Genomic DNA, 13,932 nt, shown 5'->3' with positions numbered 1-13,932 from the left:
TGGTTATTTTTCTATGACCTGTTAAGATCCTAATATTTTTTATTATAATAAAAAAATTAAACCATGTATCTCAAAATGAATAGTAAAAACTGTTAACCGTTGAGGACTTCCCTTGCGTCAAGCCAATCAGATCAATGCCATTAGAAATGAAACTTCTGAAAGAAATGTAGACTTCTAAAATTTCAACTCTCGATAAGCGGAGGTGGTTACGTTAGATAGTTATACAGCTTACGTTAGATAGTTTAGTTTAGATTAAAACAAACATTATTCAAATAACATTTAATATTCATAATGTATTATTTACTTTTAAGAAAAACCAGTTGGCCCAAAAGCCCGTCCACCTACCTCGTTTAAAAAAAAAAAATGTATTTTCTCAAATGATCCTATTGTGGAATTTATTTAAAGCATTCCTAGATTAAATCCAAAAGTGTTACTTCTATATTCATTTTATATAATACATTTTCAGATCACGAACAGTCAGAGAAATCCTGTCCAGGCGAACTATCTTGAGCATGGGAGAAAGCATCCGAGGCATACCCTTCGGGACCGACCCGTTTTTACTGCAAAGATATTACAGAGACGTCACTTCTAAACCAATTTTTAAATAAAAACGTTGTTGAAATGTTCTTTATAAGTGAATTAAAGGAGTATTATAGCGATAATATTTTTCAAAAGTATATTTTTGCGAATACAGTTCTCTTACTTATAATTCTAATAAGTATATAATTACATCATAATATTTGAAATATATTGAATTTTGTTCAGGCTCCAAATAAAGATTCCAGATAATAGGAATACGGATTTTTCATAGATTCATTACATTCATGACTTCTAAATGTTGTCTTGTGGTTGATTTACTTAATAATATTTTTCTCACTTTTTATCCCCATTTTTTTAATTATTAGACAGAAGAAGATATAGCATTGTCAAACTAATCAATCCCTAAATAATATTAATAGAAAACAATATCTAAATAAAAAAAAAATAAACAATAATTTTTAAGGTGCATTTTGTTGTTTTATAATTTTAAATTTTGACAGTTACATTTAAATTATACTTGTGATTGACTAGTACCCGAAATTCGAATGTAATTTTTTAGATTTGAATGTAATTGAGTTTTTTCGATAAAGAGTCTCTATAATCATCATTATCGTGATAAAAAATCATAGCTCGAAACTCATTTACTCAATCTGTCATAATTAGTTGTTGGCAACATTTTTATATTCTTTGGCGAAAATCTTTACGTTGTTTGACCACAGACTATTATTTACATTTTTGGTTTTTGGTTTTACATTTCCAGTATGAAGGTAGAAATGTTTTCGTTATTTGGTATAATGTATTTATAATACATAACATAAATTCGAGCTCCGTGTAAACTTCAAATATGCCAAATCGCATATTCCTTCGTGCGACCAATATGGTAAAAAAATAGTGGAAAGAAAATTCATCGTGTTTCAATACATAGACGAATTTATTATAAAAATTGTTTCACTTAAGGTTATTCATTAAATAATGTTTTGTGTTCATTTGAACCGACACGATACTAATCTGAGAGTTTTAGTTTATTCATCAAGCTTATCACGGGGCTTAAAATTATATTAGTGTAGTCGAATACAGAAATTAACTAACATTACTGATATAAATTGCATTGTTTCCCCGTAGCTGGTCTTTTATCGCGTTACATTTAATTTCAAGCTGTATTTTTCGAGGTCAGTAGAATTCGTAATAGAAATATTTTAATTAAAATAAGGTCTATTTATATCAAGATTATAATGTTAAATTTTTCACGAAACAGAACGATTTTTAAAATGAGCTTTACAACCTCTTTACGTACATAATATATTTTATATAATAGCATTTTTACAAACGTCCTTGAAACGGTTATATATTTTACATAATATTTATATTTACTTTGTTGTATACAATTGGAATTCTAATTTTGTTATTTAACTATTTTTAATAAACAATCATAATTGAATGTATCAGTATAGTTATAAATATAATCTAGAAATGACAATCTTCGAACTACTCAAATCTACATAACTAAGGGAAGCTTGGAAGGAATTTAGATGATCTCCATTCAGGGTAAAGGACATCTCAGTCGTAAGCAACTCGAAAGGCCGACTGCTATACTATAGCCGAGATAACAGTCGTCACGTGCCTTTGGGCGAACCCTGTGACAAATTTACATTCGAAGCGCAAACCTGCGAACCGGGACGCAGGTGCTGTGACCCAGGACAAACATAAAATATAGAGGGCTCAGACACGACGTGCATGATATATTACACTATGTTCTGTGAAGTTAGTTTAAAGGAGTTTTCTTGTTTTGCTTTTATGTTATTGGTCTATATGGAATACTCGATACTTAACTTAGTTACCTTAAAAACCTCAATTTTTACGAATTATACATACATTTACAATTTATATATATTTTGAAATCAAGTTTAATTTTTTTTATGAAATGTATTTTATTTCATGAAATGTTATTTTAAAAAATGTACGTTTATCAATTTAAAACCATTTTCTATCTTCTTTGATTTAATTGCGTAAATCCTCTTACGGGCAATTCATCGTTAAATCTTTTTTCATTCTCAATATCGGTATTGGGAGAGGTATAATTAAATATGGCATAAAGCCGATAACTTGGCTTTTGTAGCTAATGGTTATTTATGTTATTTTAAATGACAAAAGAGATTTGCTTGTATTATAAGATAAATAAAATTAATTCAAAGTATAAAAGAAATAATTTAAATTGTTTACTTTCAAGTATCTGTACGATGTTTTTTTGATGTTACCTGTTTACAGATTATAATAGCTCTTCTTAAATATAATTGTCAAAGCGATATTTTAATGAAATAAATGTACTTATTAATGAGACTAGATTTTTTTAACCAAGGAGGATTTTTTTAAACTACAAGATTGTATAATTTACTAATTGAATTCTGTTTTTGGCATCCTATTAACAATCATTACATTTTAATCGTCAATATTTTATTTTATTATTATTATTATGAAGATATTTACAAATCATGAATTATTTTTCACGAATAAATTGTATTTAATTATTTTAAACCCATATGTTTGATAACTTATTGTTATTTTTTTTATGTAATATATTTGCGTTTTCACCACGATTATATATTTTTCATTTTACTCGACGATGTAACAGAGTAGTTTTCGTTCATTTGGTGTGGACATGAGCTGTCAGTAAGTCCACCAACAATCTCCGATAAAATGCAAAATGTTTGAGTCTCTTTAGTACTAGTGAACATAAGACGGTTTGATTGATATTAAGAACTGGTTTTCTTTTTTTTACATAAATATTCATAAATTACGATTTTATGTTATAAACATTTATATTCTGATCTAGACATAATATCTTATTTTATGTTCATGCAATACACCTACAATCAAAAAATGTTTGAGCAGTTTTCAGTAAAATACTATATATTTATAAGAAGAGAACCATTGACTCATCACGAGATATCCGAAACTATAGAAGAGGACGCTCACTAAGAAAGGATTTTGCGACAAATTTGACTTCTTCTTCTTCTTTCTTTGTCCGAACCTTCTTTTCAGTTCAGCCGGGGTCGGGTCTTCTTGTACGTCTGCGCCAGAGAGCTCTGTTCTGGCTAGTCTGTTTACTCCGATTCTCATACTGGGCCTCATTTTGTATGTTTGACCACCATTTTGCAGGCGGTCGTCCTCTTCCCCCGCGGTTGGTCTGGTATATTTAAGGATTCCTTGACGGGACTTCAAGATTGGATAATGAGAAGGGTATCTTTGTATGAGTTTTACCCGTTCGAATTGGATTCAAGCAGCTATTAGATAATTTGTAATTATATATATAATATATTACAGGTATACACAATAAGAACAGAAATTGTCATAGTAAACCAAAACAAATTATAAAACATTGTTCAAGTAAGCTCGTACGATTCCTTTAGAATCTAAATTTTGCACGTTTAACAAAACAGTTAAATAAAGTTGAATGTTGTCTGGAAGAAATCGCAAGCAAGCGATAAGCGTCTTATGCTCCACATATTTAGCTTAACTTTTCTCGTCTTATGTTTAAATTATGTTATGTGATGGACAATAAAAAGTAAGTATATATAAATGAAACTACAACGTATTTTATATTATTACTAGTGCAGGACAAACATGATGTGTATTAAAATAGTTATCTAAAAGTTTCACATACTAGAGTTATATGTTACTAGAGTTACTAGAGTTATATGATGAATCTGATATCTCATTATTTCGTTGTCGATTTTAACATTTTTAGTAGTGACCTTTCAAGAACAACTGATTGTTTTGTGATTACCCATAATTTTTATTAAGTAATTTGAGATATGATGTTATAGTATTTGATTTTCAAGAAGATATTATTTTATTAGTATTATTTATTTTAGAACCAACGTATTTTAATTTACTTTAATATTAAAATATCCATAGGATTATACAAGCAGATTTAAATTTAGAACATCAAATCAAAAAAACTGAAAATGAGTAACCAAAATGAGACTACGTAGTGATATCTTAAAAAAAGTATTTTTGTTTGGTAATCAGTTACACCTTTTTTATTTTAATTCAGTAATAGGCGCGCCCTCGAACTTGAATTATTCTCATGTATTAGTACGAGTGAGGGCGGCACTTTATTAAAATATTTCTTAGTGTGCGTGTGATGAGTAAGAGTATTATATTAAAGACTGTAAAAAAATACAAGTTAGATTATATGTCAAGTTAATTTAACCTATTGGACTACCTACGTAACTGAACACATCTATAATTTGCTGTCAATATTTGGTTTTAGGCTAGATTTAGTTGCTTGATAAAATTTTTTGAATCAACTTTTGTTTTGAAACGCAATCCGTACGATACCGTACTATTTTCTAAATTACCTAGGACTTATCAGTGAGCGATATGGTAGTAAATTTAACGTTAAGTTTAACATACACATTCGGTTTCACTGTAAATTACTCCACTGAAACAGCTGGCTATGAAAGTAAATATATTCTTTCATTTAAAAAAAAAACACATATTAATTTCATTACAACGGCAGAAGCTCGACATCGCGACGTGTCCAACTATAAATTACTACAAGCTCTGACATTAACTGCTGTGGTTTAAGGAATATAATATGTTTACCATTTCAAGAGGAAAATTAACCTTACATTTTTTTGACATATACGTTTCGAGATTTATTTATAATTATTATGTATTCATATAGTATTACAATTATTTAAAATAAATTAAAGGCTACGCCCACAAATACATACACCCAACACCGACACATTCACATACAAACACATGTGTAAAATCACACACGCGTGCATTTCATTTTTTTATTTATTATTTATCATTTTCTGCAACTGGTCTGGTCTGGAAATAAATTTATCTAGTTCAGGTGCTAAGGTTACATTGTATTGTGCATGAATATTTACAATGTTTTTTTTTATATTACAGTAAACTTCATCTATATAAATAAAAATGAATGCTTGTTTGTTCTCTATGGGTACCTTAACTATTCATCCGATTGATTGGTAAGGTGCTCAGCGTACGCCAATGATCCTTGTCAAAAACAAAGTTATAATTGCTTTTGTATGTCTGTCCTTCATTATACCTAAACGTTTTACGTAAATCCGTAAATACCTGTGAAGTCTGGACGCTACCTAGTCTATAAATATAAAAGCGAAATATCATCAATCACTGATTAATCACGAAATCTCAGAAACGATAACCCCTATAAACTTCAAATTTCAAAATCCTTATAGGGTGCAGACATCCGCTGAGAACAGATTTTACGAAACTCTACCCCTAAAGGGGTAAAACGTGGGTTGAAAGGTTATGTTTCATAAATTTTGCGGGGGTAAAGCCGCAGGTTTAGCTAGTTATGTATAAAAACGAGTGCTTTCCTTTGTACGTATTTTATGTTCATGCGATTGAGTTGAAACTATGTACAATTGTTATTCACATTGTCGTTGGTATTTGTGTGAAGGTTTCTGACACAATCAACAAACAATGGGTAAAGTGCGATATATCGAATAAATGTTTACAAAACAATTTAAAGAGGCACTGAAACGCACGCCGGGCATTAACTGCGTTCATAATAATAATGGAATAAAAGCTTGTTAATCCACAAGCGACATTTGAAATCGAAATCAAGTATTGATGGAAAAATATATCTTTCTAACCATTTTATGTTGCCCCATACATATAATGGATTAACCATTCCATAAATATGTATATATACATGGCAATATTTTAAATACTAAAGAAACATTAATAACCTTTTATTTACACCGAACAAAACTGGTGGAATAGTTAATTTATTATATATATTTATAATAAAAATATTGAAAACGTTAACATACCTACATAGCTTTAAAAATAGGTATAGATTATTAATTTAGCGACGGATTTCATTGTAAATTATCACAGTATTTTATAAAGCAATGAAATTTAATTCACGACTTTTTATTATTAGCCTTTTATTAACGTTGATCAGTTGGGCGTCTCGTAAAATCAATTCACTTCAATTTAAAATTGAGTTTATTGGTTTTTATTATTTATTGAATAGATTGGTATCTTAAAATGTAATAATGAAGCTTTTTTAATATACATTATTAAAAAAAAGACATAAGTATTTAAGAAATCTTAATTTCATCAAGATATTTCATTGAATTTTAGAAAGCTTTTTACATCAATTGAAAGAGAGAATAAAAATTACATATGAATAATTGAGCATATATGTATGTATAATTAATTAACTTCTAATCTCTAATCTGGTCATTCTCCGACCTAGGCCTTTCAAAATGTCGTCGATCTAGACACGCGGCAGCGTATCAAGCCAAGTTCAGGTTCGGGGGCCGTTATATATACATACATATGCTATATATGTGGGAGATAATAATTTTTAATCAAGTTCCGATCTTATAATACGGTTGTGCTATTGACTCAAAAGGACAAGTTGCTATAAAAAGGCTCGACAGATGTCAACAGATCAGAAGTGGTTCAGTGTTGAACACGGCACAATCGGTGCCGTGTTCAACACTGAACCACTTCTGATTCCACTCTGTAGAACCAGCTTTCGCCGGCGGTTTTTCCGAACCGATACGACTTGGGAACCTTCAAGAAAAGAGCGTACTCTTTCCTGAAAGGCCGGTGCTCTGAACTGTTTTGTTGGTGATTAAACCAGGTGAGCGTATCTTTCTACTTATTCTGTAATTAAACTCAATTATTCTATATATTATATCGAATTCACTGTAATTAGTGTTTAAGAATAAGTATAATTTATTGTTATCGTTTTAAATATACATTGTTTACTTATAAATTGGTTTTACTATTTATTTTGTCACCCGTTCTCTCACATATATATTAGTGTATTTTCCCTTTTGACAGGTTCTAAGGGCAACACTTCAATGCGTTTCAACCGCAAAGCACTTCACATCTCTTTTGCATAACAATTATGGTAACTGACTTTCTTACTTTCTTACATAAGAAATAACGATCGTTCAGCGGTGCACATCCTCATAAATATGTTGTTTGATTTCAGGTTCGCTAACATCCGTGAACTTCACGTTCATCATCATCTTGAGACAGCACGGCCTGCAATGTTGTTTCTTACGGGGACACAAATACTCCGTCCTGCGGATACCAGTTACGTCAATTACCCTTCAAAGCAAAAGCTGAAGTGTGTTTGCTCGTACGGACGGATATTATCACCGATTGCGCTGTTTGGAGGACTCCCCTTTCTCCATGTTTGTAGTATGTGTGAACTTGGTTCGTCAGAGTCATGACTATGTTTGCCTCTACAGATCTCACAATGTTGACTCGGAGACAAGCCGACTGTTTGAACATCTTAGTTGAGTGGCACACGATGTGTAAGAGCAATTTCCTAAAGAGAAATTGGTATTTTAGGGGGATTTTCAAAGATCACCCTGGATCATGGTTGACCACCCTCAAAACTGACCATGCTGGAAGGTTTATCATTGTTTCGTTTATACACATGACTTGACCTAACTGGTTGAACAGTTCACCAGGATCCCAGATATAGACGGTCAAGTGCCTTCTTTACTAGACCTTCCGCTGACTTCTTACCCGGTAGAGTATCAGGTTGAGATTCAGGTGCGTCTTGCATCCCTGGATTATAACCTGATGTCTACCAAAGTCACAGGCCAACCTGCTGCCAACAAAATATATAACTTTTTAAAACTTTTGCTTCTTTTATTGAAATATAAATTTCTATGATGTTATATTAAAGAAAACATTGGTAACGACTTTTTGGCGTATCAAGTATTTGTATCTTTATTTCAAAAATAATGTTTAAAGTACATATATTTGAATTTCCTTAGAGTTAGTACGACTAAACTGCACTTAGTCTATTTCTAGTAAAATCTCTAAAAGGTAGTTTTAGTAGTTAATGTTCAACGATAAAAGCCCAGTGTCAAGGCACTGTGAAATTTATGTCAGTAAAATGTAAGTTAACTCAGTTAGAAGTTGTTTCCGAACTGTACATACGAAACTTCATACATGCATAGCAATTATATAAGAGATAAGACTTGTTTTACTAGTAAGACGATAAGTTTCATTTTTGCCCTTTAATATTAATGAAGTAATATCAAGTAGCATACAAACAGTAATATGTATGAGTACAGATAGAAAAAAAAGACAAATAAAAACGTGGCCGTCCTGGGACACCAGACCAGACCGATGTGATACATTCCTATTGATAAAAAACCGCTACATAATTAAAAACATAGAGTTTAAATAATTAAAAAAATATTAATTACTTGCTATTATATAAATATATATAAAAAAATAATCTCGTCATGCATATACAAAGTAGAAGAAAGGAGAGAAAACGGTGGAGAAACCTCTCGGTGAGAGAGCCTCATGCCGCAGGCCGTCTTGGCACGTGCCGTATTTAATACTTCCATGGTGCGCCAACAGTTGTTTTACATCAAGAAGTATAAATAAATTGTTTTCCAAAAAGTTAACAAAATATAAAAATATATATGGCGTTCGTAAAGACTCTGATACAGATCAATTGAATCTATACTCGTATTTCTAGTCTTAGATCTAGAGAATATTTTATTAAGATAAAAATAAGATATCCTTTTAATAAAATCAAAAGTCGAATTGGTATACTATAAGCGGGGTCAATAACCTATCGGTTGATTTTGACGACGGAAATAAACTATTTCCTGCACCTTTTAGTACTCGTTGTATGTTATTTAAAAAAAAAATAACAAATAATTTGCTCATATTCATTTGGAATAAACATTTATGAACAACCACACAGTATTATAATGGTTTAAAGCTGACCTAATACCTTCAAAGGATATAAATGTATTTAAATAATATATTATATTATACTTATTTATGAAATAGTGTTGTTCCATTCTATACAAAAATATTATGTTACTAAAATTTAATTAGTCGTTCTATTGACATCAACTTGATTGCATAGTGACATAATATTAATTAGGTCATAACTCTAATTAATAAATTTAAAATAGGTCGAATAACCACTGTTCGATTTTAGAATGTAGTTTCGCAAGCTTATATGCCTGAAACTTAATTATTGTTATAGTAACACCGTATATTGAAATTTGAGTATTTTGTGATGTCTGTAAATTGAATTGTAGTGTAATGACGATCTATATAGCAGAGCCGTTTTCGAAATTATTGTATCATAATAATCATAAATGTAATCTATCCAATGAGCGATGGCGTCGATTTGTAAACAATATCTTATTTATATGATTACAGCCTTACTCAATTACATCACATACATTACATTAACAGCCTGTAAATTTCCCACAGCTACGCTAAGGCATCCTCTCCCTTTGAGAAGAAAGTTTGGAGCACCACGCTGCTCCAGTGCAGGTTGGTGGAATACACATGTGGCAGTTCGTTGCAATTAGACATATGCACGTTTCCTCACGATGTTTTCCTTCACCGCCGAGCACGAGATGAATTATAAACACAAATTAAACACATGAGAATTCAGTTGTGCTTGCCTGGGCTGGAACCCGAAATCATCGGTTAAGATGTACGCGTTCTAACCACTGGGCCATCTCGGCTCGTACTCAATAAGGTGCTTCAATTAAACGTAATTTGGAGTTTTGAAAGAAGAGAGTAAAAAAATTTATCAATTATTTATTGAATAATATCATATTATTAAGCTGCTGAATTAAAGTATCCTGCTTTCGATAAAATTATATTAGAAGCAATGATGAGATTTAGATTTCGTGCCTAAACCTAGTCGTGTTAAGGCGATACTTTACACGACTAGGTTTTAGGAATAAAATAAAATCCTCGGCGTACACAACTCACTTTGAATAAGTTTGAATATGAAACGGCTATTGAAAAAAGTGTATATTATTTCATTAGTATTTTTAGAGAGTTATACTGACCAAAATGAGTTACCAATAGTCTAGAATTAGGATTGATTTTGTTGAGCAAATAACGTTTGATCATACGTACACATTCGTAGGTCTTTAAAACATAAGACACATAATTGTCGCATTATATATCAGCATTTAAAAAAATCAATCATAATGGTGTTAGGGCATTGAAACACTTCTATTGATATGTTTCGGTTGATGGATGAATTCGACATTGAAATGAGAGTCACAAAGGATATAGCATCTCAGATTAAATGGTTGGCGGTGTATTGTCACTGTAAGATGTGGTTATTACTTGAATCTGAAGTGTCACTATCTCAGGTTTCATTTATTATTAGCACGAACACTATCTCGTCTTGAAAATTAATAATAATAAAATGATGTCTGTCAATTTATGTATGTATCAATGTATGCAAAGACTAACATTGAAAATTGTATAAGTCGTAAATTGAAATCGATATATAAATTACAGTTAATAAATGTTTTTAAGTAAATATAAATAAAGTAGTAACTAATACTTTAAATAGTTAAGTGTTCTTTGTTCAAATTTATATTTAGAATAGATATATTATGAAGCTTTATACTAAGAACTATTATACAGTATATTATTTTTAAATAAAACTTATTGTGTCGATTGGCTTAACCGGTCTGTCGATCGCGGTTCAAGCGAATTCAAATTCATGACCGACAACTGGTGCTATTCTCACTTAAATTCGTTTCGTATCTCATTCTTACAATGTTAAAAATCGACTTACGATGATATACTATATTTACGCGTACTTTCCGACATTTCGAGATATATATTACAGAATATCCCTTCACCTGTGTGCCCCGGCATTTATTTTATTTAGTGTTTTTTTTTTTCAAATCTTGTAAGTAACTGCTCTTATCGTGCTTAAAATAACAAAGCATCCAGCTCTATAATATTAGCATATAATTATACCAAAACTTTGTACATAATGTTAAGAAGATTATCAAAGTATCTTCGGAAATTTTGCAGCAGATTCTTTTACAAATTAGTTCTAACTTTTATAAAATAATATGTAACTATTAGTGTGAATACTGAAAACTAAAAATAATAATTGTTTGATAACATTCTTCCTTCCGAAAACGGAAGGTAGTGTACAGAATAAAATAATAGAAAAGGCTTTGTTGAAATTGACTTCTACATTTGAGTAAAACGCTTAACAAGGGACAAAAATAGCTTATTTGGCGTTAATTAACAGCTTCTTCCAACAATTTACTTTTATCTAATTAGCGAAATAAATTAGCTTTTAATTTGACTTTGTTCGATGACTGTTCGTTAAAACAGAAGAAAGATTTTTGTTTGCAATTCTTTCATTTTTGACTTTAAATCGATATTTAAAAATATTTGAACCAAATAACGCTACCGTATCATTGCCCATCAACCAAAATTACTAGAAATAGTAATTAACTTAACGTTTATTATTATTATTTATATAAGGATCGTTCGTAAATTTGAGCTAAATTAAGTCGAAATATAATAATTCTTACGTAAAATTAAGTCATATTTTTTCGGAAAATGCCAACAGCTTTAGTTGTTCAACGACTCTTGTCCTGATGTTAATATTAAATTCGCGTTGAATTCAAACTTCGAGCTGGTAATAACTTTGTATATATTATGCCTATATACATTTATGTTTCCATATAAGGCTTTGATATGCACAGTAATTACCTCTTAGTGTGGTAATAACAAGATTGCCAGTATCATTTAACGGAATATGATTTTGTTTTGAAGCAATGCTGTTAACAGGATTCCATTTCTTTTCACTTGACTGACTTTATTTATACAATAACATTTCGACTATGAGTTATATTGACTCTTGAGATAATTTAAAAGGTTCGCTTGAGATTAGAAATATTTTTTTTTTATAAAATATAAAATAATCGTCATAATTTCCTGTATATCATTTATTTTTTCTTTATGGAGGTTTTAAAGGTTGTAGCATTTGATGATCTTATTTTGTTAGTCTTAAGAGCAATTTTAATCCTTTACGTATACTTTCATCGTCAGTTTTATGGATCTAGAATATAACTTAGTAACTATAACAAAGATTAAAATAATCACCTTGACAATTATTATTTTTTAAATTATGTTAGTCATTATGAACAAATTAAATAAGAACTCATTTATAGTTTTTCAATGATGTCGCATCTTGGGCTACAAAGCACTGATATAATTATTCATTTAAGTTCCTGTAGGAAAAGTGGTGTCTCTGCTCCGAACTCGTGTATCATAGTGTCGTATTAAATAGTTCAAACCCTTCCTCAAGAAATAGCTGTAGAATATATTTTCTGAAATCTGACTGGAAGTTCCAGAAATTAGCACTGTCATATAAAAAAAACAAACTCTTCTTGTATTATGTTAGTATATATTTTGTTTAAATTTATAGAAGTAATTATTCGCTTTTAACTTCCAATAGAATGATCTTTCATGCGTCGCAAAAATAAATGTAAATACAAGAGTCTTTGAAGTTACGATGTTAATTAATTTTGTTACATTTGTTGTAAAACATTATTATAATTAACTTTTAATTACAATAATGTTTAATTTAAATATGATCTTTTTGTACCATTTTCTAAAAAGAAATCTTTAAAAATAAACATCGAATGCAGAAATGTCACAATGACATATATTTCTGTTATAAATTAATTATAATTTTCGAAAATATGGTTTAAATTTGGAAAGGAAGATTGTTTTTTTTTTTTTTTGCGTGTTGAATATAATTTAGTTAATGCCTGCAGCTAATATCTTACGTTAAATTGTTACACTCGGGGAAATAACCGAAGGGTCGACGTTATTATTAACACGTAGCGCCTCGACTTGAAATTAAAATCGTGTTGCTAACGACTCACAAATTTGTCGAGTCGCTTGGCATCAAAAACAATTATAAATATCCTGACGTTCATTTCATACCTGAAGGCTTAATTTATTATTCAGACAATTAGAGAAGACAAATCAAGTATCGACCTGAAATCATTCATGTTTTTAAATAGAGTGTATAATGTGTTTAAAAAATTGAACGATCAACTGTAATTCTAGGAACAAAAGATGTATCGGCAGCGTTGCCAATAGATGGCACATCGCCAATATCCGGGCCTTACAAATTGCTCCTTACATGGCTAATGAATGACTATCACGACTTCATAGATTTCCCCTTTTTGATAAAAACTTTAAAAATGCTTTAAAATGATAGAAAATATGATCTTTGATATAGAACGCTGTACATTGATGTTTTATTTTTTAAAGACAACTTATTGAGTTCGTTAATTATAATTGTTAGATGTAAGTCGGTAAATACTAGTTGAATCCGATAATTATCTTTTACTATGCCGTTCTCGTGAATCGTGGTGCCTACTAAATAGATATCTATATAACACATATCGTGTATGTTAATCGCAGACCACGGCAACAATTCTGGACAAGCTCTTTGCGTTTAAATTTATTTATATTTAAATATAATTTATATCATATTCGACAGCTTGAAAAATATCCTGA

The sequence above is a fragment of the Vanessa atalanta genome, chromosome 11 (assembly GCF_905147765.1).
Source record: "Vanessa atalanta chromosome 11, ilVanAtal1.2, whole genome shotgun sequence".
Lineage (NCBI taxonomy): Eukaryota > Metazoa > Arthropoda > Insecta > Lepidoptera > Nymphalidae > Vanessa > Vanessa atalanta.
Note: the sequence above shows the minus strand (reverse complement) of the source record.